Source organism: Sorex fumeus, unplaced genomic scaffold (genome assembly GCF_029834395.1).
Source record: "Sorex fumeus unplaced genomic scaffold, SorFum_2.1 ptg000024l, whole genome shotgun sequence".
Taxonomy (NCBI): Eukaryota; Metazoa; Chordata; class Mammalia; order Eulipotyphla; family Soricidae; genus Sorex; species Sorex fumeus.
The window spans coordinates 5,815,013-5,842,875 of NW_026606081.1; the positions used below are offsets into that span (position 1 = coordinate 5,815,013).

Sequence of the window (27,863 nt, forward strand, 5' to 3'; positions counted from 1 at the left end):
TCTTGTTTTGTTTTGAAACCGAAACCTAAGTGTCAGATCCGTTCTAAAAGAGAATGTGGGAGACTCACACAGAGATGGAAAGTGGGGACATTTCAAATGAAAAGAGTTTCTTTCCCTGAATCGATACTCCCTTTTTAGCCATCTAATTCAAATAAACACTGTCACACTTCACAGCCACCAGCTGGATCCTCCTACTCCCCATTCAAATTCCAAACAGCCAGTATAAACAGATATTTTTTTGAGACAAATTCAACTGCTCCAGTGTATAACTGTTTTGGGCTCATCTCCAGACCAAACACACTGGCTCAGGGAAATTTCTTTGCTGTCAGACAAAGGATGTTAGTGTAACAATCCCGGGGAGCACCACCCACCCTCTCCTTGAAAGTCCATTTGGAAGATCACACGATATCTGACTCTCAGAGGCCCTGGAATCAGGTTGGACCTACAGTTGCTCTTTGTCTTCACAATTCACTGAGCAGGGGATCATTTTCCTGTGCATAGCCTACAGATTTCCACGCATTCTTCTATTTGCGAGAATGGAAAACTGTCCAGGATTACCAAATATGGCCAGTTACTTCTGTCCCCAAGATATCTCACTGAGCGATCCCTGAAATCAGACAAGAATTTAATCGCAGTCTAGAGTTAAGTAGGAAACTAGATCAACGATCCTAAGGAAAGTGGCCAACAACTCTGACTTGCTTCCACTGCCAATTCCACACATTGGACTCCGGTTGACAAATGTTCCAACCAGGACAGTTGCAAACTTCAACCAGAAATATAAAAATTCTGTTCTTGCAAAACATAAAATCGAGAACCAGTTTTTCCTTCCTCAATTTATCCTAATCTGTAAGAGCTCAAGAGTATTAACCAATCCCTTGCGAGTTCCGAGATAGACAAGTACACTAGTAAAGTGAGCATGCTCTTGTGGGAATTAGTCTAGATTGGGATTTCACTCTACATGATATTTACACTTTTCCTTAATGTGAGTAACTCTCTATACAACACTTTCTCCTAGTAGAGTGAAATTGAGGACAGCATCTGTTGGAGAGGGAAGATAGCTTTACCTACATAAACATATTCAGACTAGCCCCTGGGTATTTCAGGGCATGGCCCAAAACCTGAAGAAAAAGAAACGATATAGCAATCTGCTTTAAAAAATAGAAAAAATTCATATTATGCATGGGAGGCTTCTACGAAGTACATAATTACAATAAATTTTTACAACCAAAGAAAAATAATAGGGGCTAGAGCCACAGTACTCAAACAGGGAGTTGGCCTTGTGTGTAGCTAACTGGGGTTTAATCCTCAGCACCCTGTAAGGTCCCCTCAGTCCTGCCAGGTATGATTCCAGGGTGCAGAAACAAGAGTCAGAACCCTGAGAACCACCAGATGTACCCCACAAAAGAAAAGAATTAAAGATGTATTTTACACTAACATTTTAATGATTGCTTTCATTGCTATCAGTTGTTTGGTATATTATATGACATAACCACATGCAGAAACTGGAAGGCAGACAAAAGAAATTGTCCTTAACAAAGAGACCTACTTTTGCTAGCATTTTATTATAATTTTTCCAGATTAGCTTCTTCAAGAATTTAAAAAATGTGTAGCAACATATATGTAACACTGTAGCACCATCATCCTGTTGTTCATGAATTTGCTCCAGCGGGCACCAGTAACGTCTCCATTGTGAGACTTGTTGTTACTGTTTTTGGCATATCGAATATGCCACGGGTAGCTTGCCCAGCTCTGTTGTGTGGGCGGGATACTCTCGGTAGCTTGCTGGGCTCTGCAAGAAAGACGGAGGAATCAAACCCGGGTAGGCCACGTGCAAGGCAAACGCCCTACCCACTGTACTTGAATTTATATTTTATGTACAACATAATTGTAAGAAATACGCACGTCGAAGGGTATGTGTTCGAGGGCTCTCCAGGCAGCTTTCTCTCACTGCCTGCATTCAGTGACCTTGAGCTGCTGTGTATGGACTGGATCCGGATGTCTGTTGGCATGATGGGCAAGGGAAGGAAGAATGAGGTCCAAGCTGGTTGATGATTAGTTGACATTTATTCAATCTCTCATCTCCATCTCAGCACTCTGCCTTCCTAGCTTCTCATTCCTCTCATCCACCAGTCTCTCTCCCCCTTGCCCTCTGGGCCCATGCTACACCCAGTCTTGTAGCAAAATCAACATAAGAAAGCTCTTCCTCAGGACCCCCTAGGTTCAAAGAAAACACCACCTAGGAGGTATTCCAAAGCCCTTCCTGACTGCCCCAGGCAAAATACCTCTTAAGGTATTTTTCCCCTTTCCTCGATCCAAAAACTAAATCAAGATCTTAGTACTAGTTATTTTTGTATGGACACAGTAAGAGATAACATTGAGGCTTATAGGGCAGCTCTCATGGGAACCTAGGGTCCAAATCTAGTTATTACTTTTTGAAGAATGACAGCATTTGTCCATGACCAAAGCTCTTAACTTTGCATATAGCACCTTGGCTAGGCCCATCTCGATGCCAGGGTAGCATATAACTTACTGCTTGCCCTGGTTCCATCCAGTCCCTCATCAGGACCCTGCTTTTTGGGGTGCTAGGATGTAAGGGCAGCTGAGGCTTAGGTCAAGAGAACAGATATCCAGGAGAAAAATAACATTGACAGTCAACTTACAAAGGCATAGCATATACTGTCTTCTTGTATCCATACAAAAAGTACAATGCTCTGAATAAACTATGCAAGGGACATAGGGAGAAGAGAAAAACAATATTTGCAAGTCAGCAGAGCACAAAGAAACAAGTTACAAATAAACATAGAGGAATGGGAGTACTGTGATGGGAGCAACCCAATAAACCTAAGCTACCTGAGGCTATGCAGAAAGGACAGAAAAATGTTTTCCTACAGATAATCATGATCATCTATCATATCTGCACAGTTATGAACACCAGCATTATCAATGGCTACCTGCCACCAGACACATCCTTTAAAATATATCTAATCATCACCTGTGTCTAAAGAAGTTACTTTAAGTGCCTAAAAGTGGAAAGATTATTTGACTAATACTTTCCTATAGGTAGCTCGTCCCCTGGTATCTTCATGTTTCCTACATCTGTCTTCATATTTTAAGGATCACTGTTAAGAACATAGATAATCTAGTCAACAGACATAAGACCCTTAGGTTTTTAAGAAAAAAATAAAATGGTGCAATTTTTTCAGTGTTGAATTTTTCCTTTATTTTCCATTAAGAAGCATGTCAATACCATAACCAATCAACATCTTTGCCTATCTCTTGAGTTAAAGTCAACTGGAGGAAGAGAAAATATTAAATATCTATTATTAAAGCTCTTTAATACAAAAACTAAATATTATGGGAGTTGTTAGGATTAAGCTTATTAAAAGCATGGAAATGGATGACTGTCTAGATATCATTTAATTTCATTTGGTACAACTGACTCAGGTAAGGTCTGGTTTCCGTCTCTCAGTATAAAGTTACTGTACTCTATAAGTGCCTAAGAACTTTTCAGAGTAATTTATATTATATATGTTATTTAAGATACTCAGAATAACTTGGTTTTCCTACTTTTAAGTACCTAAGTATCTTGTGTTCCAGAAGTTTTCATCACTGGACCATCCATAACTTAATATTCCCTATGAGACTAAGTAAATTTTTACTGCATGCAATTAAAGAACCCACAGATACTTAGCTTGGTCTTCTGAGGAAAACTGCAAATAAATAATTTAAAGCACAAGGATGAGCTACCTTGCTAGAATGGATTTAATAGTTTAGCAATCTTAAATCTTCAGTCCTGCAGTTTACGTTTCTCTGGTTGTTACTTCTATGTATATACTTTCTTTGACCTATCACTATTAATATCTCTAAGGATTTCTGAAAAGTGATCATTTACATGTTGCCACCTATGAGCAACAAATCTATATGTGCCTCTGATATCAAAGATAAAATAATAATCAAAACTGATCTCTACAATCAGAGAATATACCTACTTAATCTGTCTTTGGGCTAGAGCGATAGCATAGTGGTAGGGCGTTCGCCTTGCATGCAGCCAACATGGCCAACCCGAGTTCGATTCCTCTGCCCCTCTCAGAGAGCCTGGCAAGCTACCAAGAGTATCTCGCCCGCACGGCAGAGCCTGGCAAGCTCCCCGTGACGTATTCGATATGCCAGACACAGTAACAACGAAGTCTCCAATGGAGACGTTACTGGGCCCGCTCGAGCAAATCGACGATCAACGGGAGGGCCTTTACCTTTTAATCTGTCTTTATATTTTAAGGATCAGTAAGCTTGATTTAGAATTATTTGGGGAAAGTACCAGTCATAGGATACTTTTTAAGTACTAGTTTGAATTCTGGTCACCTAAAATGCTCTAGATACTGCTGTAGAGATACTACAGTTGGCTAGGCACTTGCCTTGCACATGTCTGACCCATGTCTGATCCCCAGCACCCTATATATTACTTGAGCACCACCAGGAGTAAATCTTGAGTAATTCCAGAATCTTGAGTGACCTCGACTGTCACTAAGTGTGACCTCCCACCCCCCAAAAATGGAAAAATTAAAATTGACAAATTAATTAATAAATAAAATGCTCTAGACATATTATATAAATGGTCCAGCCTAATGGGCACATGTGTTTCATTATCACATTCAATAATGTATTTTAAATTAAAATGTATTTTAAATTATTTTAAATTTTTTTTCAGAAATTGCTGTAACTCCTCATATAAACAAATATCTTACTCCTCTATTGTCTCTTAGACAATACAGTCATTGTCTCTTGATGTATAAGGTATGCTTGTCAAATATCAGATTATTAATGTTAAACTGCAATTAAAATGGTAAAGGTAAAGGCCCTCCCGTTGATCGTCGATTTGCTCGAGCGGGCCCAGTAGAGTCTCCACTGGAGACTTTGTTGTTACTGTGTCTGGCATATCGAATACTCTCAGTAGCTTGCCGGGCTCTCCGAGAGGGGTGGAGGAATCGAACTCGGGTCGGCCATGTTGGCCGCATGTAATGCGAAACGCCCTACCCACTGTGCTATCGCTCCAGGGATTTGCTCCAGCGGGCCCAGGAACGTCTCCATTGGAGACTTTGTTGTTACTGTGTTTGGCATATCGAATACGTCATGAGTGGCTTGCCAGGCTCTGCCGTGCGGGCAAGATACTCTCGGTAGCTTGCCGGGCTCTCCGAGAGGGGCGGAGGAATCGAACTCGGGTCGGCCATGTTGGCCGCTTGTAAGGCCAACGCCCTACCCGCTGCAATTAAAATGATCTAGGGTATATACAAGTTTGATCCCAGGTACAACATATGTTCCCCCTCGCCCTGCCAGGACTGGTCACTGAGCAACAGAGCCAGGAGTATGTCATGGATATACCCAGGTGTGGCTCAAAACACAAAAAGAAAAAAAAAACATAAATTGAGCGAAAGCACCCAAGATATGTAGGTGGATAAAAACACTGGTGCCTACCACATAAAGTTTTTGAGAAAAACAATGAAAATAATATATACATATAAACATACATCCATGTATGTATACATATAGATATATTTCTGACCAAATCCCGTTTTTATGGCACACAAAATAAAGGTCAGGGTCTGGTTTTCATCATCAACATAATCATAGTCAAGTGAATTTTTACTTTTTTTTTAAACTTTTTTTTATTAAATCACCATGAGATAAACACTTACAAAGTTGTCTGTGATTGGGTTTCATTAATACAATGTTTCAACACCTATTTCTTAACAATGTACATTTCCCACCATAGATGTCCCCAATTTCCCTCCTTCCCCCCATCCCCAGTCTGCGTCTATGATATTTTCCCTCTCTCTCTCCCTCTCTCTCCTTCTCGCTCTTTTGCTCTCTCTCTCTCTCCATTTCTTTCTCTCTTTCCTTTGGTCATTGTAACTTGTGCTGTAATGTTATAATGTATTAGATAGAGAAGGAACCAGTATTGTGAACAAAACGTGAGTGCTGAAAGTAGGGAAAGGGATATACATGATCGTTTTGAGAACAATTTTGAATTATTTTCACAATGCAAACATCAATATACCTACCATTATTACCCATATATCTACTTCTACACCTAGCTATCTATTCAACAGAAACCAAATATAAAATCATATAAATACTTGCAATAGCACAGCGGTAGGGCATTTGCCTTGCACGCAGCCAACATGGCCAACCCGAATTCGAGTCCTCCGCCCCTCTCGGAGAGCCCGGCAAGCTACCTAGAGTATCTCGCCCGCACGGCAGAGCCTGGCAAGCTCCCCGTGACGTATTCGATATGCCAAACACAGTAACAACAAAGTCTCCAATGAAGACGTTACTGGGCCCGCTCGAGCAAATCGATGAACAACGGGAGGACAGTGACAGTGACAGTGACAAATACTTGCAAATGAATGCCTGTAACGTATTTCATACTAGTCAATATTTGGAAATATATGCATTCATTGGTGGGTGGACAAACCAAGTTATAATATATTGGAATACTACAGAATGATGCTAAAAATGCACTACCAATACATGCTATATCATGTATGAATCATGAAACATGCTACAGGAAAGAAGCCAGAAAGAGAGAGCACGGATTTATTATTCCATTTTTATAAAATTACCAGAAAGGACTAGTTTATAATAGTATATTAGTAGAAACCTGGAGCTGAAAGTGGGAAAAGAGTTTGACTCCATAAGGAAGAAACTTATACAGGGCACAAAATGCCCTAAAACTGATTCATAATGCTGGTAGCAGCTCTTGCCAAAGTAACCAAAAACCAAATGGGTGAACTTTATGATCACGGTCACGGTCCTCCTGTTGTTCATCGATTTGCTCAAGCGGGCCCAGTAATGTCTCCATCATGAGACTTGTTGTTATTGTATGTAAAGTAAATCATGGTAAGTTTTTTATAAAAACATAGAAAAAGCAAGAGAAAAGCACGACGATTTTTGGATTGCCTCCTTCATACACTTAGATAAACTTTTTATATACTATAATTGCTTTTACTCAGTTAAGTGAGTACTACGAAATTATATTATCCTTTTGATTACTTCAACCCCTAATTTATGGATAAATTCGAGCTTAGAGTAATCTTTAGATTCTGAAAGATATATTCATTTGTTAATCATTTTCAAGATCAGATTTATGTGTAGACTTTATTCTACACATAAATACAGTGGCAATCACACTGTCTGCAGCATAGAGAATTATCCAGACCTTCAACACATATATACACAAATAATATAGTCATCTATGTCAGTGAATTTAAGTAGAATTGTTATCTGCTCCTGCTATTTTAGCATTTACTCTTCTTTTCTACCTACACAGGATCTAGTTGAAATCTAAACATTTAGTAGCACTGATCAAAATTCAGTTTTTTCTTCACCTTAACTTGTTCCTAAACAGTTCTCATTTTAACCCTCCTACTTCTCGTTCTGGTCTTCCCAATTAGATTCTGAGTTCCCAAATCTGACCCCAATCTTGGTTATTGACCCTGAACTTATGATTTCAAATTGATTTCTTTTGTTCTGGATTGCTTTTCTGTGTGTGTCTGTCTCTGGTAGAAGTCCACATCTTGAGTCATGTCACATGCAATTCTGACCCATGTCTTCCAGGTCTGACCTTCTCCCTTACTGACTGTGTCTCAAAGAGGACATGATCACTTTTTCTTTCCCTTAAAAAAAAAACATTTTATCTGTATATGTACTATTAAATGTAACACTTTCTACTATAGATTAAATACGGTTATGTGATTGCCCAAACCCCAACCAATGCATCTTTACTAAACATCTTTTATGGTATCTGATATAGAGCTTGGCACATAAAAAGTATGTGTTCTGACATATACTGATTGAAATATCTGTTAGGATTATATGGATATGTTATATGCATTATGCATTATATTCTATCTCTGTTCATTTCACTTCTCAATATAGTATTCACAAACACTTTACTCTACTGCTGGAAAATATGACTTACTTGTCTTCTCAAGGCATTTCAAAAGATGTGACCAAAGACTGAATTTGCTCCAAGTTTTAAACACACCAGTGAACTGTGTTTAAGATGATTTAACAAAGTTAACCTATCGATGGCTAGAGATTTTTAGATTGTGAGAAAATAGAACTTCAGGGTCTTTGCAAAAGGACTATGAAAGTCAGATATGCGTAGTTTGTGGAAATAGAGGATTCCCTGCCTAGAGCGAAAGTTCTCAGCATTCAACTCCAACTCCATTGTGTTATTTCTTAATGCTGCACTTGGCACCACAAAGGAAGTCTGATGTTTCAAAGGTGAGTTGCAAAGTGGCCAAACCACTCTGCAGCGCTCTATAGCTTGACATAATATTTGCTGCCAGCTTTTTGTTTAAAAATGCGATCGGTTTAACATTAACTGAAAAAGTAATTATTCTCCAGTTTCACTGAGCTATTAAGAAAAAAAAGTTCACTGAAACTCCAGAGATGAAATACTGTGCTTTCAGAGCCCATTGGAAGTCTTTCAACATTCAGAGCGCGGGTAAAAGAAAAAAGAAAAACAACATTTTTTTTTCTTTTAAAGAAGTAGACATAGGAACTTAATTAGGTCAAAAGTGAAAAAGGATACTAATCTATATTTTAGGAAAGATAGTTTGGGTCAACAAAACTGCAAACTTCACTTAGATCAAACATGTTCCATATATTCTGGAAATTCAGTGTCATATATTGCTATGGAATCCTTGGTTTAGAGATATGCACACTTTCAGTGAAGTCCTGTGTACTAACTCAAAGATACCTCAAATTAGTTTAAAATAAGAGATGCTATAAATTACACTTATGACTAAACATTGCTTTATATTAAGTCACCAGCGGTCATTAAACGTGTGATAAGCCTGGAGAAGTAAAAGGCTTGAAGATAAAAGAGAAAAATATTAAAGAAAGAGCTGATACAAGAACTTTCTATCTGTAGTGCCAATCCTAACTCAATCAGAAAGATAGAAATTATCTTCCCAATGACAACTGAGGTAAATCTTACCAATGTATGTGGTATAAACTGACTACATACACATTTGATTAAAGATAAGGAGTAGATAAGGAGAATAGGTAAAGCATGAAGAGGCTTTGCAAGATACAGATAACTATATCTTGTGAAACTTGCAGGCTATTTTTTAGAGATATCAAGTTTAAAAACCAGAAGATGTGGGTATGGGCTGTTCACCTTATTTACTAAGTAACATTAAATAAATCTCTCTGAAACACAATCCAAGAGAGCCGGAAGTGCTTTTCAATCTTTAATAGATTGCTCAAATATTAGTTATTATCCAGAAATTACTTCCTTCAGATTTAATCAAAGGCTACTTTTCTAGTGAATTATATATGTATAACTGGACAAGAGTGAGTGGGGTGAGGAACAAAAGTCCCATCAGAGAGGAAGCACATGTTAACTTTCAATGTTCTATGCCTGAAACATATATATACATTCTTTTTATTTTAGACTCTATTCTTTCATTTTTTGATTAATGAAATCCAAAACTGTTCAATTGCAAAAGATAACATTTCTACTTTTGTGCCAACAATTTCTTTTTATACTTAAATTTAAAATACCTCTGTTTCTTACATTTAATCACTCATCAACATATAAAAATATTATAATTTATGATAGCTGGAAATGTTATATATAATTTCTTTTAAGCAGAGGAGATAACACTTCCCAAAGTGTTTAAATTATTAAACACTCCTCTCACAATTACTATGGACTTTAAGACTATCCAATGACTTTGTTATTTCTTCAGAAGAGTTCATATAAATTTGCCTTTGTCTGATGGGTTGGATAAAAGAAATAACAAGATAGGATTTTCTCTTTTATTCTTGTCCCCTTCAGTGTCCTTTTCTTTCTTCTTATCTCACCCTCTCTTTAAATATATTTGTGAGTCAACGCTGGCAGACACCCTCAGCATTTTTAAAAGATATCAATGAACAGTCTGTTAGCCCTGTAAAGTATAAACTAAATTTGTGACAACAAAGTAAATCATATTCCTCTCGTTTAATGATTAAGTTTAAATCAGTAAGTTGAAAGAAAATAAAACTGCTTTTCAAGCACTCTGGTAATCACATGATATTTCACGGCTCTCCCCTCTCTGTCTCTATTTCTATGTGCTCATAACTCTCCTCAAAATACACTCTCTTTCTGCACCTCTCTCTCATTTCTAACATTCCTGTTATTTTAATTTTAATATTGAGTATTCTAACATATGCTTACATACAAATAATAATAGAGAGTTAGAAATGCAACATTAGAAGATGAAACTGACCTTACCAACACCTGGCATGAATGAGTATTTTTAAGAAGTATTTGTTCTACTATGAATGGATGCTGCCTTCCTATGTTAATTTGTCTAGGATTCATTCTGAAAAATCATTGTAGTACCAAAGTTAATCCTTTCCTATTCACAGACTTCTAAAAAAATAATAATACAGTCAGATACTGTCAAACGCATTGGATTGTTTCATCTAAATCTGTAGTTTATGTTTTAAAGTCAGTGAATTTTCAGAATGAAACATGAATAGGAATACTCTTTATTATCTAAAAGCAACATCAGTGCATAATTATGCATACCTCAACTTCATGAAGGAAACAGAATAATTGCATAGAAATTATAAGCAAAATTTTTAATACATTTTTATATAAATAAGCCAAACAATTTTGAAATTTTTGACATTTTACTGTTTTCTGTAGCAAGGCTTTGAGAACACAGATTTCACTATTCTCTTTTCAGTTCTCAAAACAAAGAAACTCTCCAAACTTGTAATGATATGGAAGATGAAATTCAAAATTATATAGCACATTGTATTCTGAATATTGAAAGTTGAAGTTAATCAGACTTCTACTTGAATAAAATGAAACCTCTCCAACCAAAAAAAAAAAAATCTAAATATTGTAACTACGCAGCCATGGAAACATCAAAGACCTTCAAAAAGTTAATAGATCTAGTGTTGACAGCTTAGTATCACATAAGAGCTATGGGAATCCCAAGGTTACAATGTAGTTGGAGAACCACTTGCATCAAGAGAGAAGAAATGGTTAAGCGACCCAAATTCTTGGAGGATTTGAGAGCAAGCTACCTGAAGTTTATTGATTATTGATCCTCATCAGAAGAAATAGCACAGTAAGGACTATGCACTTCATGCTGCTGATCTGAGTTCAATCCCCAGCACCACATATTCTGAGCAGTGCCAGGAGTGACTCCCAAGCACAGATCTAGGGGTGATACAGAGCTAGAATTCCAGAGCATCACGTATGTCTGGCCCGAAATCTCACAAACAAACAAAAAGTAGTGTTAAAACAGCAAGGTATTGGAATAAAGATCAGTGGAATAAAATAGAGAACCCAGAGACAAAATCCCAGTATGTGCTCACTTAATCCTCAATAAAAGGGCAAAAAATATGAAGTGGAACAAGAAACGATTCTTCAACAAAAGGTGCTAGGAAAGTGGGAGACAAAATGCAAAAACTTAATTCATACCTGTTTCTAACATTATTCACAAAGGTCAAATAAAAATGAATGAAGACCTAGATATCAGACTTGAATCCATAATTTACAAGAGAAAAAATATAGGCAGAACTCTCCATGACATTGAATATATAGGCACCTTTAAGGATGAAACATCGCTGACAAAGCTACAAAAATAAAGAAATGAAACTACATTAGACTAAGAAGCTAGTGCACCTCAAAGGCTATGATGACCGCTGTACAAGGACAGGCCACAGACTGGGGGAAATTATTTGCCAACACTCATCCAACAAAGGGTTAAATGTCGAAGAATACGGAGCACTTGTAGAATTCTATAAGGAAAAAAAAATCCAAAACTATCAAAAAATGGGGAGAAGAAATGAATAAGAACTTCTTCCAAAAAGAAACACAAATGGCCAAATAAAATACAAAAAAAATGCTCCATATCATTAATCATCATGGAAATATAACTCAAAACAACAATAAGATATCACCTCACACCATGACACTCACTAAAAATAACAACCACCACAAAATTATAAAATATTCAAATTGTTTTATTATTCAGTAGTTTTAACTCTTTTTTTTTAGTTTCAAATTAGTTGCTCTAATATTTACAATATGTATCTGTAATTTCTCATATCAGAACTCATTGCTCACAACGCAAGAACATTATACTTAGAATAACCCTGCCACCACACCCTATCCTTTGGGCTATATTTTTATATCTTTCACTTTATAGTTTATGTATTTTATGATAATAATTATTCTCTTTTAAAGCTCTATTAATAGATATTATTTAAAACCTAACAAAAATTTTGATCACAAATGAGCAATCTGTATATCTGACCAACACAGATCATATGTTGGTGTTCTTTATTCCTTTGTAAAGATTCAACTCATTCACTATTGGTGGGAATGTTGCCTTTCTCACACTATATGGAAAACAGGAAGAAAATCCCTTCAAACTAATAATAGATCCTCCATTGAGTCCAGTAACTCCATTTACTGGAATTTAACCCTCAAATGCAAAAATATTAATTTAAAAATAGTATTTCAAATGTTTATTGTTGCGGTTGGTGCAATATGCAGGATAAACACAATCCAAATATCTAGTAACAGATGAATGAATAAAGAAGTTGTGATATAGAGAGACAATGGAATACTATGTAGCTGTAAGAAAAGATGAAATTGTACATTTCACAGCAATGAAAATAAGTCAAGGAGAGAAGAACAAATACCAGATTATCTCACTAATCTATGGAATATAGAATGACAGAGTAAGAAAAGAATATTAAATAATGATAAGTCCTTAGACTGTAAAGTTTATCAATAAACTAGGGTAAAGATCAGACCAGAGGTGACATAAGTGGTGGACAGTCATGGGTGGGCGGTGGGGTACAGTGACTTTGAAATAATATTAAGATTATAGTTCAACATTAAAATGTATTTAATTTTCTAAATAACATGCAAAACAGAATCTGCTTCTGATTTTCAGTAAATTGAATTATAGTTTAACACATGCAAGAACTATCATAAGACATTATATGTGAAATATTTTCTTATAGAATCTCCTGCCTCTGTGCCTAGCTGTCCTCACCGGGCCTCTTGGAGGAGGTTGACTTTCCCTCCCTGCCCCAAGCAGAGCTCCAACAGCTGAAGACCTCCAGAACTAGACACAACCTTGTTTAAGACCACTCCATACTCTCCGAAAAGCCTCATGCATGAAGGAACCGGCAGAGGACCCCAGGTGTGCGGGACCCTGGAGCTGAGATCTCCAAGCCTACTCGGATCGGGACTGGGCCTCCTCCACCCAGATCCTCCATCTTTCAGTAAGCGTTACACCCACCAACTGCCTCCAGCGCCGTGTAATCCCATCAACAACCAAGATCCAGAGACTATAAAACCAAGGTCCCGGAAGTGCGCAGCCTCTTATTGTCTAGTTCTCACTCTCCGAGAATGAACCCGGCAGGCTACAGAGAGTATCCTACCCGCACAGCAGAGTCTGACAAGCTCCCCGTGGTGTATTTGATATGCCAAAACCCAATAACAATGATGGGTCTCATTCTCCTGACCCTGAAAGAGCCTACAATGTGGGACTTGCTAAAACCTCAGGGCTAGGACAAATGGAGATGTTACTGATACCTTCTCAAGAAAATCAATGAACAATGGGATGACAGTGATACAATGATGCAGTGACTTTTGTACACTTAAAAATCACCTAATTAGGGGCTGGAGCGATAGTACAGCAGGTAGAGCGTTTGCCTTGCAAGCAGCCAACACAGGTTCGATTCCCAGCATCCCATATGGTCCCCTGAGCACTTCCAGGAGTAATTCCTGAGTGCAGAGCCACGAGTAACCACTGTGCCTTTCCAGGTATGATCCAAAAAGAAAAAAAATCCCCTAATTAGTAAATTTTTCTATTTTGTTATGAATAGATCTGCCAAGATTCAGTCTCTCTGTAAGTTTTTTGAACTATTAGAGTTGCTAGAAGGTTTTACTTAACTGCTCTATTAAAAAGAGAGCGTCTGTGTTATTGGAGAGATAATTCAAGCAGCAGAGCATGTTAGGTCCTGAGTTTGATTCCAGGCACCTCTTAACCCCTGAACACTATTGGGTAGAGCCTTGCTGTGCCCAGCACTACACTGTCCAGGACATGCCCAGGGGCCCCCAAGAACTGCTGGATATGGCTACTTAGTTAATAATGAATTCACTGTCACCATGTATTCCAAAATTCAGTTTCTTTTTCATTTTAGTAGAAATACCATCACAATCTGAACAAAATAACATGGCTTTTGATATAAAATGAGTGAAATTCTGATCCAGGAAATGCAATTTAACAGCTATTTGTCCTGAGAGAACTTCTTCGTTCTTGTTTCCCTCTATAAATTGGGGATAATAATATCTTTTGTTAATCACTTCCTGAAACTTTTAAGAGTGAAATTTTATGATCTTAGAGGCTATGCAGGTACATACTTGTGCTACACTTGCTTCACTGCTAATTACCTTCTGTCCATATCAGCACTTGTTGCTCCAATGGAGGCTAACCGATTCTGTGGCTGTGCTGAGTGGGAGGGCTACAAGCACATATAGAGGTTGGAAGGTAAGAGCGAGCCCTCAGCAATAAAGACTTCATTGTCAGACAGAAGCAAGTGAAAACAATAATACTAACAGCTGCTAAAGGTACTGCAGAAGGTTAATAGGATGCAGAAGGAACGCACCTGAACTAAATTTATCCCTACCTTGTATTCCCACGATGACTATTTTCATTAGGAAGGACAATCAGGTAGCTCTTAACCGGGGACCTGCTTCATAGTAAGAGTAAACAATGGCAGAAATTCCAGTGTCTGTCCTTCACGCCACTAAAGAGACACTTTAAAATGTTTTATTTTGATTCCCTTAACATGCCACACCATCAGCCCATTTAAGTGCCCAATCCAATAACAGAGCTATCAGGAGATTGAGTTGTACATTTATTGCCACAATTTTGGAACATTTTCATTACTTCTAAAATTAAACCCCATTTCCTTTGGGTGGGCTGGAGCGATAGCATAGCGGTAGGGCGTTTGCCTTGCACGCAGCCAACATGGCCGACCCGAGTTCGATTCCTCCGCCCCTCTCGGAGAGCCCGGCAAGCTACCGAGACTATCTCGCCCGTACAGCAGAGCCCGACAAGCTCCCCGTGACATATTCCATATGCCAGACACAGTAACAACAGTCTCCGATGAAGACGTTACTGGGCCCGCTCAAGCAAATCGATGATCAACGGGAGGGCCTTTACTTTACTTTACTTTTCCTTTGGGTATTTTCCTAGTATCCTCATCCTCAGTCCTGGGCAACTCTATTATCCGTTTTCTATTCTGCCTCCTACATTTACTGATTATGTAAATGGAAGTGTGCAATAGTATAGCTTTGAGTCTGTCTTTTATTTCCATTAAGCATGAAGTTGTAACATGTTCAGTTCTCCACTTTTCGTAGCTGAATTTATTCTACATCCCCCCACCCCAAATATTCCATCCCACTACTTCTTGAACTTCTACCTGGATTTACCAGTCCAAACGTCTGAATAATTAAGAAGAAAAGAATCTTTGGGTTTATTAGTTCAACCACCCCTTAATAGTTAAGAAAAGAAAGTCTATATTGTTAGATTGTTTGAGTATATAATATTATAATTTCTTCCTTATGCCAGAGTACATGAGCCAGACTCTGCCCTCTGATTGCCCAAGGCAGATTTCTTTAATCTCTAAAATGTGAGCATCTCACTTTCAGATAGCACAAGTGTATAAAGTATTTCCACATAAATACACTTAGAACCCACACACACAACTTGCCTTTGTCAACAGGTAAGACGAAGACAGGTTCTTAATTCATAAAGTAAAATTACTAGCTAAGAGTATCCAAAGACAACAATAACAAAAAAAAGACCTCTGGAAGTGGCTCCCTAAATAGGCTTCAGCAATGATGAATATAAAATATCTGCTCAATCTCATTGACGGCTTTCCAAATTCCAAATAGTGCGACTTTCTGTTCTTACAATCCATAAATCATAATCACTGTCACTGTCCTCCTGTTGTTCATTGATTTGTTCGAGCAGGCACCAGTAACGTCTCACAACAAATTGTTAGACTTGTTGTTACTGTTTTTGGCATATCGAATACTCACAGGTAGGATGCCAGGCTTTGCCATGAGGGCAAGATACTCTCAGTAGCTTGCTGGGTTCTCTGAGAGGGACAGAGTAATCGAACCTGGGTCGGCTGCATGCAAGGCAAATGCCCTACTCACTGTGCTATCGCTCCAGCCCATTCGTCGTGATTGCCTCTAGCAGGCCCCAGTAACGTCTCCTTCATCCTAGCCCTGAGATTATATTCAAGGCTCTTTAGGAGAATGAGACCCATCATTGTTACTGGTATTTGGCATATTGGGTGTGCCACGGGGAGTTTGCCAGACTCTGCCATGTGGGCAGGCTACATGTGGTAGCCTGCCAATTTGTCAAAGTAGAAATGAGATGTCATAATAAGATGTCGCGCGGCCGCGCGGTTCCGGGAGCTGGTTTTTGTAGTCTCTGAGTCTTGGCCGCTGATGGGATTACACGGCACCAGGGGGCCAGTTGGTGGGTGTGACCCCCGCCTACTGGAATTTGGAGGATCTGGGTGGAGGATGCTCGACTCCAATCCGAGTAGGCTTGGAGATCTCGGCCCCGGAACCCACGTGGCTTTGTCCCTCTGCCGGTACAGCCCATAAATCATAATAAATCTATTAAACAGCAACAGCTGAAAAAACCTACCACAAACTTGAGGGCAATGAAGAAGCATTTCTGGGCATAAGAAATGTATCTGCTGAGAAGCTATGCATACCACATGCTACACCAAAGCATGTCTTCTCTTTTCCACCCCCTAATGTTGTAAATTTTCTGGAGTCTTTTATGTCAAATAACCAAGGACAGATATTGCATACAATTTGAGCGATAGCACAGCGGGTAGGGCATTTGCCTTGCACGCAGCCAACATGGCCGACCCGAGTTCGATTCCTCCACCCCTCTCGGAGAGCCCGGCAAGCTACTGAGAGTATTCGATATGCAGACACAGTAACAACAAAGTCTCCAATGGAGACGTTACTGGGCCCGCTTGAGCAAATCGATGATCAACGGGAGGGCCTTTACTTACTTACTTTACTTGAAAATCAGTATGGATGTCACATAAACTGCAGAAGTCAAGTATTATTGGTCCTGCTATTTAATCTAACATCAACAACTTCGGTCTGAGTAATGGCAAAGTCCTTTCAAGCCCAAAGGTTAAAATCTTATTCCCTTTCTTAAACTCCTTTTCATCTTTTCCTTACTGCAGGTATCTCCATGACTTATTATGCCATTATTGAACTACTCTCTGACCTCATTAACATTCTATCTCCCTGAAAAATAAAAAAGTATTTAAAAAGTTCGAAGAGACCTGCCTGGTTATTATCTCTGCCAGCCTGGATTTAAAGTGTGACTATATTTTCCAAACACATCCACCCTGAAATAGCTCATGCGTACATACCTCAGTCACTTCTCTAAGTGTTCTGGGTTCTAATGTTAGAGATCCACTCGGTCTGTTTTCTTTTTCACACTTCATTATTTCTCATGCAGGAAATGGGCCAAAGCAATAACTGTATTTGAAAAACAGCAACCAACAAAAAGCCATAAAATTCTAGAACACTATCAGAATATACAATAGGATATAGCAATAGAGAAAAGTTCCTACTTTATTTCAGTGTTCTGATATGTATGAAATTGAATTTTGTAAAGAGAAAATTGGAAACTTATTATGCTATTTACAAAGTGTTTGGGAACTAATTGTGAACTTGAAAATTAAATTACTGCATTTGCTAATAAAAAAAAATCAGCAGAGAAATTGTGAAAAAAGCAAGTATCAAATTTTAAGAAACATAACATATCCTTGATAATAACTTTAATGATTTAAACAATGTTACTTATTCTATGTCTTATGAACTTTTCAGGTTAATAAATATGTCACAGAAGCTCTTTTTCCATCCTAAATCCCTCTCTTTTTGAACTGAAATAAAATAACACGATATCTTCAATCAAAGAGAATATAAAACACCATTTTGTCTAGAGTTCTCTTTCTCCTGGGGTATTTATAACTCAACTGAAATGTTCTCTTCCCTTTTAGTTCCCAACAAAAATGATTCATGCCTGCTGTCAGACAAGAAATAAGACCAAACATTACTGCTATACCACACACACACACACACACACACACACATACACACACACATACACACACACACACCTGCACACTGCATAATATGTACCCATGTACCTATAGAAAGATGTGTTCCAGCTCATCTATTTATCTCTATATCAATCTATCACCTATCATATGTTTCTACTATTGGACCAACAAAACAGAGAAAGCATTCCAATTCTATTCTGTTCCTTTTAATGACTAGGATGGAGGGACCGCTCTTTCTTCGCACAGCAGGGAGTTGCTTTCAATACATACTTGTTACTTCATTAATAAAACCCTTAAAAGAGACACAGATTGTAGATTGTATCAATTTTCTCCCTTGAAGACAACAGCAATAATATGTACAACCGCCACCATGGTGGTTTTTTTTTTTTTTTGAGGAGTGTGCTCTCTTTCACCATCCACCATTAGGATGAAGCAGGCCCTAGCATTGTGGCAGGGTAGAAACTGCATGCTTCTAGCAGTAAAGCAATAAGAGCTGAATTTCCTGGCGGCTAATACATGCATTGAACCAACTAGAGCTGTGCAATAAATATTCTTTCTTCACATCTAATTGTTCACCAAGTTTGGCTAACTTTCCTTATGAATATATATATATATATATATATATATATATATCGAATCATCCTCTTCTATTCTGTGCCTAAATTTAGATGCTCTAACACCTTACTAATAGTTTTTTATGGTGACCTTACAACAGTGTTTTCTGCCTCTAAATTAATACTTCGATATTTTTTTGTTCATATTGTTGCCCGAATAAAATATATCTATGGAGTGTGAGGGCAGATAGTGCAGCATCTAGAGCTCACTTGTCTTGTGCACGGGCAACCCAAGTTTAATCACTGGTACTTCATATGGATCCCCAGCCATGCAGGGAGGAAGCTTCAAGAACCACCGGATGTGGTTCAAGAACCAAATAATAAGGAGATGTTAAGATAGATAAGTAGACAGACAAGTGACATAAAGTACAAACCAGTCATAAAAAATAACTGAAAGGAAAAAAGAAAGATGGCGGCCGCACGGGAGCCTTGTGGAAAGCGGGTTTGAGCCGGGCTCGGGGAAGCGGCGGGGACCTCATGGGAAGGGGGGCTTTGTGGGCCGTCCCCCACGCCCCACCGAGGTCGCCAGCTGCCCCCCACGAGCGGCTCTCCGGCACGGCCACGGCCCCGGAGGCACAAGGACTTAGCACAGAGAACCAGCCGCTTGGAGCAGAAAAGCAAATGGACTTGTGTTGATCCGCGCCACCAAGCCTGCCCGGAGGGGGAAGGGCGTTGACCAGCCCGCCCGCTCCTCTCTGGAAAGAAAGATGGCGGCCGCACAGGAGCCTTGTGGAAAGCGGGTTTGAGCCGGGCTCGGGGAAGCGGCGGGGACCTCATGGGAAGGGGGGCTTTGTGGGCCGTCCCCCACGCCCCACCGAGGTCGCCAGCTGCCCCCCACGAGCGGCTCTCCGGCACGGCCACGGCCCCGGAGGCACAAGGACTTAGCACAGAGAACCAGCCGCTTGGAGCAGAAAAGCAAATGGACTTGTGTTGATCCGCGCCACCAAGCCTGCCCGGAGGGGGAAGGGCATTGACCAGCCCGCCCGCTCCTCTCTGGAAAGAAAGATGGCGGCCGCACGGGAGCCTTGTGGAAAGCGGGTTTGAGCCGGGCTCGGGGAAGCGGCGGGGACCTCATGGGAAGGGGGGCTTTGTGGGCCGTCCCCCACGCCCCACCGAGGTCGCCAGCTGCCCCCCACGAGCGGCTCTCCGGCACGACCACGGCCCCGGAGGCACAAGGACTCAGCACAGAGAACCAGCCGCTTGGAGCAGAAAAGCAAATGGACTTGTGTTGATCCGCGCCACCAAGCCTGCCCGGAGGGGGAAGGGCGTTGACCGGCCCGCCCGCTCCTCTCTGGAAAGAAAGATGGCGGCCGCACGGGAGCCTTGTGGAAAGCGGGTTTGAGCCGGGCTCGGGGAAGCGGCGGGGACCTCATGGGAAGGGGGGCTTTGTGGGCCGTCCCCCACGCCCCACCGAGGTCGCCAGCTGCCCCCCACGAGCGGCTCTCCGGCACGGCCACGGCCCCGGAGGCACAAGGACTCAGCACAGAGAACCAGCCGCTTGGAGCAGAAAAGCAAATGGACTTGTGTTGATCCGCGCCACCAAGCCTGCCCGGAGGGGGAAGGGCGTTGACCAGCCCGCCTGCTCCTCTCTGGAAAGAAAGATGGCGGCCGCACGGGAGCCTTGTGGAAAGCGGGTTTGAGCCGGGCTCGGGGAAGCGGCGGGGACCTCATGGGAAGGGGGGCTTTGTGGGCCGTCCCCCACGCCCCACCGAGGTCGCCAGCTGCCCCCCACGAGCGGCTCTCCGGCACGGCCACGGCCCCGGAGGCACAAGGACTCAGCACAGAGAACCAGCCGCTTGGAGCAGAAAAGCAAATGGACTTGTGTTGATCCGCGCCACCAAGCCTGCCCGGAGGGGGAAGGGCGTTGACCAGCCCGCCCGCTCCTCTCTGGAAAGAAAGATGGCGGCCGCACGGGAGCCTTGTGGAAAGCGGGTTTGAGCCGGGCTCGGGGAAGCGGCGGGGACCTCATGGGAAGGGGGGCTTTGTGGGCCGTCCCCCACGCCCCACCGAGGTCGCCAGCTGCCCCCCACGAGCGGCTCTCCGGCACGGCCACGGCCCCGGAGGCACAAGGACTCAGCACAGAGAACCAGCCGCTTGGAGCAGAAAAGCAAATGGACTTGTGTTGATCCGCGCCACCAAGCCTGCCCGGAGGGGGAAGGGCGTTGACCAGCCCGCCTGCTCCTCTCTGGAAAGAAAGATGGCGGCCGCACGGGAGCCTTGTGGAAAGCGGGTTTGAGCCGGGCTCGGGGAAGCGGCGGGGACCTCATGGGAAGGGGGGCTTTGTGGGCCGTCCCCCACGCCCCACCGAGGTCACCAGCTGCCCCCCACGAGCGGCTCTCCGGCACGGCCACGGCCCCGGAGGCACAAGGACTCAGCACAGAGAACCAGCCGCTTGGAGCAGAAAAGCAAATGGACTTGTGTTGATCCGCGCCACCAAGCCTGCCCGGAGGGGGAAGGGCGTTGACCAGCCCGCCCGCTCCTCTCTGGAAAGAAAGATGGCGGCCGCACGGGAGCCTTGTGGAAAGCGGGTTTGAGCCGGGCTCGGGGAAGCGGCGGGGACCTCATGGGAAGGGGGGCTTTGTGGGCCGTCCCCCACGCCCCACCGAGGTCGCCAGCTGCCCCCCACGAGCGGCTCTCCGGCACGGCCACGGCCCCGGAGGCACAAGGACTTAGCACAGAGAACCAGCGGCTTGGAGCAGAAAAGCAAATGGACTTGTGTTGATCAGCGCCACCAAGCCTGCCCGGAGGGGGAAGGGCATTGACCGGCCCGCCCGCTCCTCTCTGGAAAGAAAGATGGCGGCCGCACGGGAGCCTTGTGGAAAGCGGGTTTGAGCCGGGCTCGGGGAAGCGGCGGGGACCTCATGGGAAGGGGGGCTTTGTGGGCCGTCCCCCACGCCCCACCGAGGTCGCCAGCTGCCCCCCACGAGCGGCTCTCCGGCACGGCCACGGCCCCGGAGGCACAAGGACTCAGCACAGAGAACCAGCCGCTTGGAGCAGAAAAGCAAATGGACTTGTGTTGATCCGCGCCACCAAGCCTGCCCGGAGGGGGAAGGGTGTTGACCGGCCCGCCCGCTCCTCTCTGGAAAGAAAAATGGCGGCCGCACGGGAGCCTTGTGGAAAGCGGGTTTGAGCCGGGCTCGGGGAAGCGGCGGGGACCTCATGGGAAGGGGGGCTTTGTGGGCCGTCCCCCACGCCCCACCGAGGTCGCCAGCTGCCCCCCACGAGCGGCTCTCCGGCACGGCCACGACTCCAGGGCACAGAAATCAATCTCTTAACTAGCTAACTTTTAATAGAAATTCTTCCAGGGTCAATAAGTAAAATAGCAGAAATTCAAAACCGCGCGGCCGCGATAGCGGCCGCGCAACATCATTTTATTCTTAAACCAAGTTGTAGAAAGCAAATCATTTCACAACGCTGTTTCAGCATGTCTGATTGGGGGGGGGTGGGTCGTAAACTCTAAACAATAATTGTGCATCTTCTATCGAAATAATCTATCTAGTCAAAGTAGATAGAGTATTAACTAGAACTCATCTGCCTCATAAGAATTGGGAGGGGTGGGAGGTGGGGGTCTATTGGGGTTCGGCGTTAAAAATGAGTATTGGTAAAGGGAAATGTGTTCGGTATCTACATGACTGAGACCTAAACCCGAAAGCTCTGTAACTTTTCCCACAGTGATTCAATAAATAAATAAATTATAAAAAAAAAAATAAATAAAAAAAAAAAATAACTGAAAGGGTAAATTTGCTAACGCACCCATCAGTCAATATGCACTGTCTGCACTGTAGCACTGTCCTCCCGTTGTTCATCGATTTGTTCAAGAGGGCCCAGTAACGTCTCCATTGTGAGACTTGGTACTACTGTGTTTGGCATATCGAATAGGTCTCAGGTAGGTTGCCAGGCTTTGCTGCGGAGGCGAGATACTCTCGGTAGCTTGCTGGGCTCTCCAAAAGGGGCGGAGAATCGAACCCCAGTTGGCCAGGTTGGCCGCATGCAAGGCAAACGCCCTACCGGCTGTGCTAATGCTCCAGCCCGAGTTAATATAGTTTTAAAAAAATATAGAGTAGATAACCAGGGGAAAATAGTAGAACTATTTAAAATGAGACATTTATTGGGTGAAAGAGATAGCATAGTAGGCAAGATCCCTTGTACAGATGACCTTAGGTGAGATCCTCTGTATCCACATATGGTCTTCCAAGATCTGCCAAGAGTGACCCCGTGTGTGCAGTGCAAGGAGTACGCCCTGAGCACAGCTGCATGTGGTCCCACTTCTGACCCCAACAAAAAAAACAATGATTCAATGGGGTAAGTCAGAATAAGACAATCTTTGTGTTCAGGTTACATTTTAATTCAGCCATTGTTTCCCTGCATGTCATTTGTCGCTCTCTATATAACACTGTCTCTGAAATATTTCATAAAACTCAACACAAGCTGGGATTGCTGAGAATGAGCAAATTTCATGAGAAATAAATGTTTTCCAAGCACTCAGAACACTTCCTGACGCAAGTTTCTCTGACTAACATTCACTTAGGTAAATCATTCTCTGGCTGGAAATGCTCTGTGATGAGTAATCACATTCTCTCAGCTTTTACTCTGAATGGTTCATTAGCCTGTTCACATGTGCTGATCTTGTTTATTTACCAACTTGAAAAATTCTATACATATCCATAACCCACACTTTTTGACTGAGTTGACTGTCTTGTAATTGAAGAAGCTTTTTCTTTTTCTGAAAGAAATTCCTGCTAACTCATGAATCCAGTTCAGAGATGGGTCCAGATTTCACAAGATTTTGATTCTTAGAACCTTAGAACAATACTTTGTCTACCAGGTCCAAAATCTAACTTATAGACCAGATCACTTAAGAATATTTTAAAATCACAAATGATAATAATCATAGTTCTTCTGTAATATTTTGAAAATAGAACATAAGTGAAATAAAATAGCTGCTTCAGAGTCAATGAAGACAAAAGTATAGTGTTCTTAGAAATAAAATAATACTGCATTAAATCCTGCAAGCTAAAATAATTAGTATTTGAATTAGAAAAACCATATACTTATCGGTGCTTAGTCCAGTTACTGTAATTTTGTTTTAGAACAATCTGACCAGAACATACTCCTTTATTTTTTCTTTCTTTTTATTTGGTGGGGGCAGGGGAAAGAGGGGACATGCCTGGCAATAATCAGGGCTTGTTCCTAGATGTGCACAGGGGTCATTCCTGGTGAGTTCATGGGACTATATGAGGTGCCGAGGATCGAACCTGTGTTGGTCACATGAAAGGCAAGTGTCCTACCAGCACTATCATTCTGACCCTAAGATGGGATATATCCCTTTCTGCTGTCACAATCTTTATATTCCACTGTCTAAAAATAATGTAACTAGTATTTGGCCTTCTATATGAGGTGTTTAACATTTAAGTTTTATCCACTTGCTTTTAATATTTCATAATGATGTCTGTCTAATACGGATAACAATGAAAAGACCAAGATACCATTAGAAATGGGTCAGGAAGCAAAAGGGCAGAGACCAATAAAGCATCTCCAACAAACCTTCTCTGTGTACATTTGTCTTTATTAAATATCACATCTACTATCTACTCCCATGCATGAGATGCCTTCTGAGGCATTTCTCCACAACAGGGAATAAAACCACCTAGAACCATTACACATGAAAATTACTTCAAATATTTTTACTTTGAAAGATAACTATAATCACCTTACAGAATATTAAATAGTAAAAATAAGTATCAGTAAACTCTCCTAATATTGATATCAGGATTGCTAGTTTTAAATTGTTCATGAACTCATAAAAGAGGAAAATTCAATTTATATAGAAATTATAACACAAAAAACCAATGTAGGTTATTTTCCTTTGATATAAATTATAAGAAGAAAGAATATCATTACAACAGTTCCATATATCAAATAAAAGGGTTATTAAAAGTTAATAATACAAATTTTAAGTGATATGGAATAATATATAGGCTTCTGTGGGGGTAGATTTCTTGTACTATCTTTCAAGATTCTATTAGAATGAGCTTCTCCTTCAGTATTCAAATGGGAATTTCTTTCTTATAATGAACAAAGATAATCTATATTCCCTTCTTAAAAGAAAACTTCTGTAGAGTTGATCTTTATATCCATTTTTCTCTGTTCTCTTTCAAAGAAAAGTTTTCAGAATGTCCCTTCTCTGGGATATCAGCTATAAATGTCTCACAAAACCAGGCCAGAGTCAGTGCTTGTGATAGCCACGCCAGTGAACTGAAACACCAACTTTGGAGCTTTCAGAACAGATATGTTAGGGACTGGAGTGTTAGTATAGCAGGTAGGACACTTACTTCACATGTGGCTATCCTGGGCTTGATACCTGTCATCCCATATGGTCCCCTAAACCCACCAGGAGTAATCCCTGAGCATAGAGCCAGGAGTAAACCTTCCAGATGTGGCCCCCAAATAAAACAAAACAAAAACAAAAAGCAAAAAAAATTAGGTATGTTAAGAGTTTTATTGAGTAATGTTTGTATCTGTGCTACAATTGACCCTCAAGGAACATAATGTGTATATGTTTGTGTGTGTGTGTGTGTGTGTGTGTTATTTGGTTTTGTTTTACCAAGCAAACCTCATTATCTCAGAAAAATCTATAGGTATAGTCATAGAAACGCAAACATTCAAGTGTTTAGGAGAATAACCAAGACAATCCCTTGTTACCTAAACCACAAATAGTGCTAATTCATAGGATAAGCAAAACACAGTTGTTTAAATTAGAAAAATGCTGGGGGGTCGACTCTTATTTTTGCTTCAGTTTATCTTTGATTCAAACCCTCCTCTCCCCTTTATCCTTCTCTCTCTTCTCCCTCCCTCCTCCCCTCTTTCTCCTTTGCCTACTTACCATTCTAGCTTACTTGTTTAATCCAAGGCCTCAGTCACACAAGGCAAGTGCTCTTTTGCTGAGCTGGATCCCTTATCTTTCTCCCTCTCTCCATCTTTCTCTCCCTCGTTCGTGTTTCTCTAGATTATCATGTTTTAAAACTTACTGACCATTAAAATAGGTACTAGGTGTTTGGTAGCCAATGGTCTCAGTCAGTCAGTGCAGTCCACTTACCCTATTCTGGTCCTGTGATGCCATCTCTCTGTCCCCTTGAGAGTTGCTCCGTCTAAGCCACCTAGTTCCTGGAGCCTTCACATGTCCAGTAGCTTTCACACAAACTACAATCTTGACCCTGCTAGTGCTCCCCAGTCCCTGGTCTGGACTCACTTGTGTATGCTTTGGTTGTTGCTTAACTGTTTTCTGTCAATTCTCTTGACTAATCACGTTGTAGTGTTGACCCCTGGCTGTCAGCAGTGTGTGAACTTTAGAGGAAAAGGCCAGGCTTTCTTTTATTCATATTTGCTTGGCAGACATTTTCCACCCTCTCATTGTCAGTCTTTCTAAGTATTTTGTGTGTTTGGTTTGTCTCTTCCAGACAACATACATCTTCATTCAATTTGGGAGTCTTGGTTCTCTAATTAGTCAGTTTATTCTGAATTTTAATTGGTGTAATTTAGTATAAAATTAGATCTTGTTTCTACCATCTTAATTCTCCTTTTCAATTTAAATGTAAATTGTAATTACAGTTAAATTAAGACTTATTTCTGCTATCTTGTATTTTTCATTTATTCTCTATACCTTTGTCCATCTTTCAATAGAAGGGGATTTTCTCTTAGATTAGATATTAGATAATCATTTTTATTATTTTGATTATTGCCTTTTTTATTAAAATTCACACTTTTATACTCATTATTGTATTAAAATTGCATTTTTTACTATTACAATACAATCTGTATTATTTCTAATATTGCCTTTGTATTGCCTCCCACTAATATTATAACTTAGAATGTAAGTTTTGAATTGCTGCAAGTTTCTGATTTACTTTTCATTTTTCCTACCCTTATTTTTATTTAGCTACACAAAAATAAGTCTTAGCACCATGCCATTTATCCTTATTTTGAGTTATCTCTTAGTATCTTAGTTAAATTCCTCAAAGACATCTAAAATAGGGACCAATTTATAGCAAAATTTCTAATGCCATTATGTATATATGCCATCATGTCCTCGCTGGGGCCCCTTGGAAGGGAGCAGGTTGAGTTTCCCTTCCCACCCCGACCAGGGCTCCGGCAGCCAAAGACCTCCAGAACCAGCCACCACCATGCTGAGACCACTCTCCACATGCGTGAAGGTACCGGCAGAGAAACAAAGGCATGTGGATCCCAGGGCTGAGATCTCCAAGCCTGCTCGGATCGGGGCTGAGCATCCTCCACCCAGATCCTCCAAATTCCAGTAGGCAGGGGTCACACCCACCAACTGGCCCCCTGGCGCTGTGTAATCCCAGTTACGGCCAAGACCCAGAGACTATAAAACCCAGCTCCCGGAAGTGCGCTGCCGCATCTCATTCCTACTTTGGACAAACTGGCAGGGTACCGAATGTAACTTGCCCACATGGCAGAGTCTGGTAAACTCCCCGTGGTGTACCCAATATGCCAAATACCAGTAACAATGATGAGCCTCATTCTCCTAATCCTGAAAGGGCCTTGAATATGACAACTTTTTTTTTTATTAGTGAAACACCATGAGGTACAGTTGTAGATTTACAAATTTTTGTGCTTGGATCTCGGTCATACCACGATCAAATACCCATCCCTCCACCAGTGCCCATTTTCCACCACCAGGATAATATCCCTCCCCCCCCATCCTCCCATCCCCCCATCCCCCCTGCCACTGTGGCAGGGCATTCCCCCCTGTTCTCTCTCTCCTCCTGGGCGCTGTGATCAGTCAAAGAGGCATTGAGTGGCGAACATGTTCAGTCCAGTCTACTTTCAACCTGCATCTCCCCTCCTGGGAGGATCCTCCAAACACCCTCCACTTGGTGTTCCCCTTTCTATCTGAATTGTCCTTTCCCCTAGAATACCCAGCTGGCCTCTAAGTTATGGAGTAATTCTCCTGGTGTTGCTCTCAGCTATTCTTGGGTATTAATCTCATATTTTATTATTTTATATCCCCCAGATGAATGC

General features: G+C 41.4%; 1 long non-coding RNA gene across 1 annotated transcript; it reads right to left on the reverse strand.

The window, feature by feature from the left end:
- Positions 1–1,615: 1,615 nt before the first annotated feature.
- Positions 1,616–26,051, reverse strand: LOC130023800 (uncharacterized). Its single transcript, XR_008792490.1, has 4 exons — positions 25,918–26,051; positions 17,512–17,620; positions 1,903–1,999; positions 1,616–1,789 (listed from the first exon to the last, which is right to left on the reverse strand). It is a non-coding gene; the product is annotated as an uncharacterized LOC130023800 (long non-coding RNA).
- Positions 26,052–27,863: the final 1,812 nt, after the last annotated feature.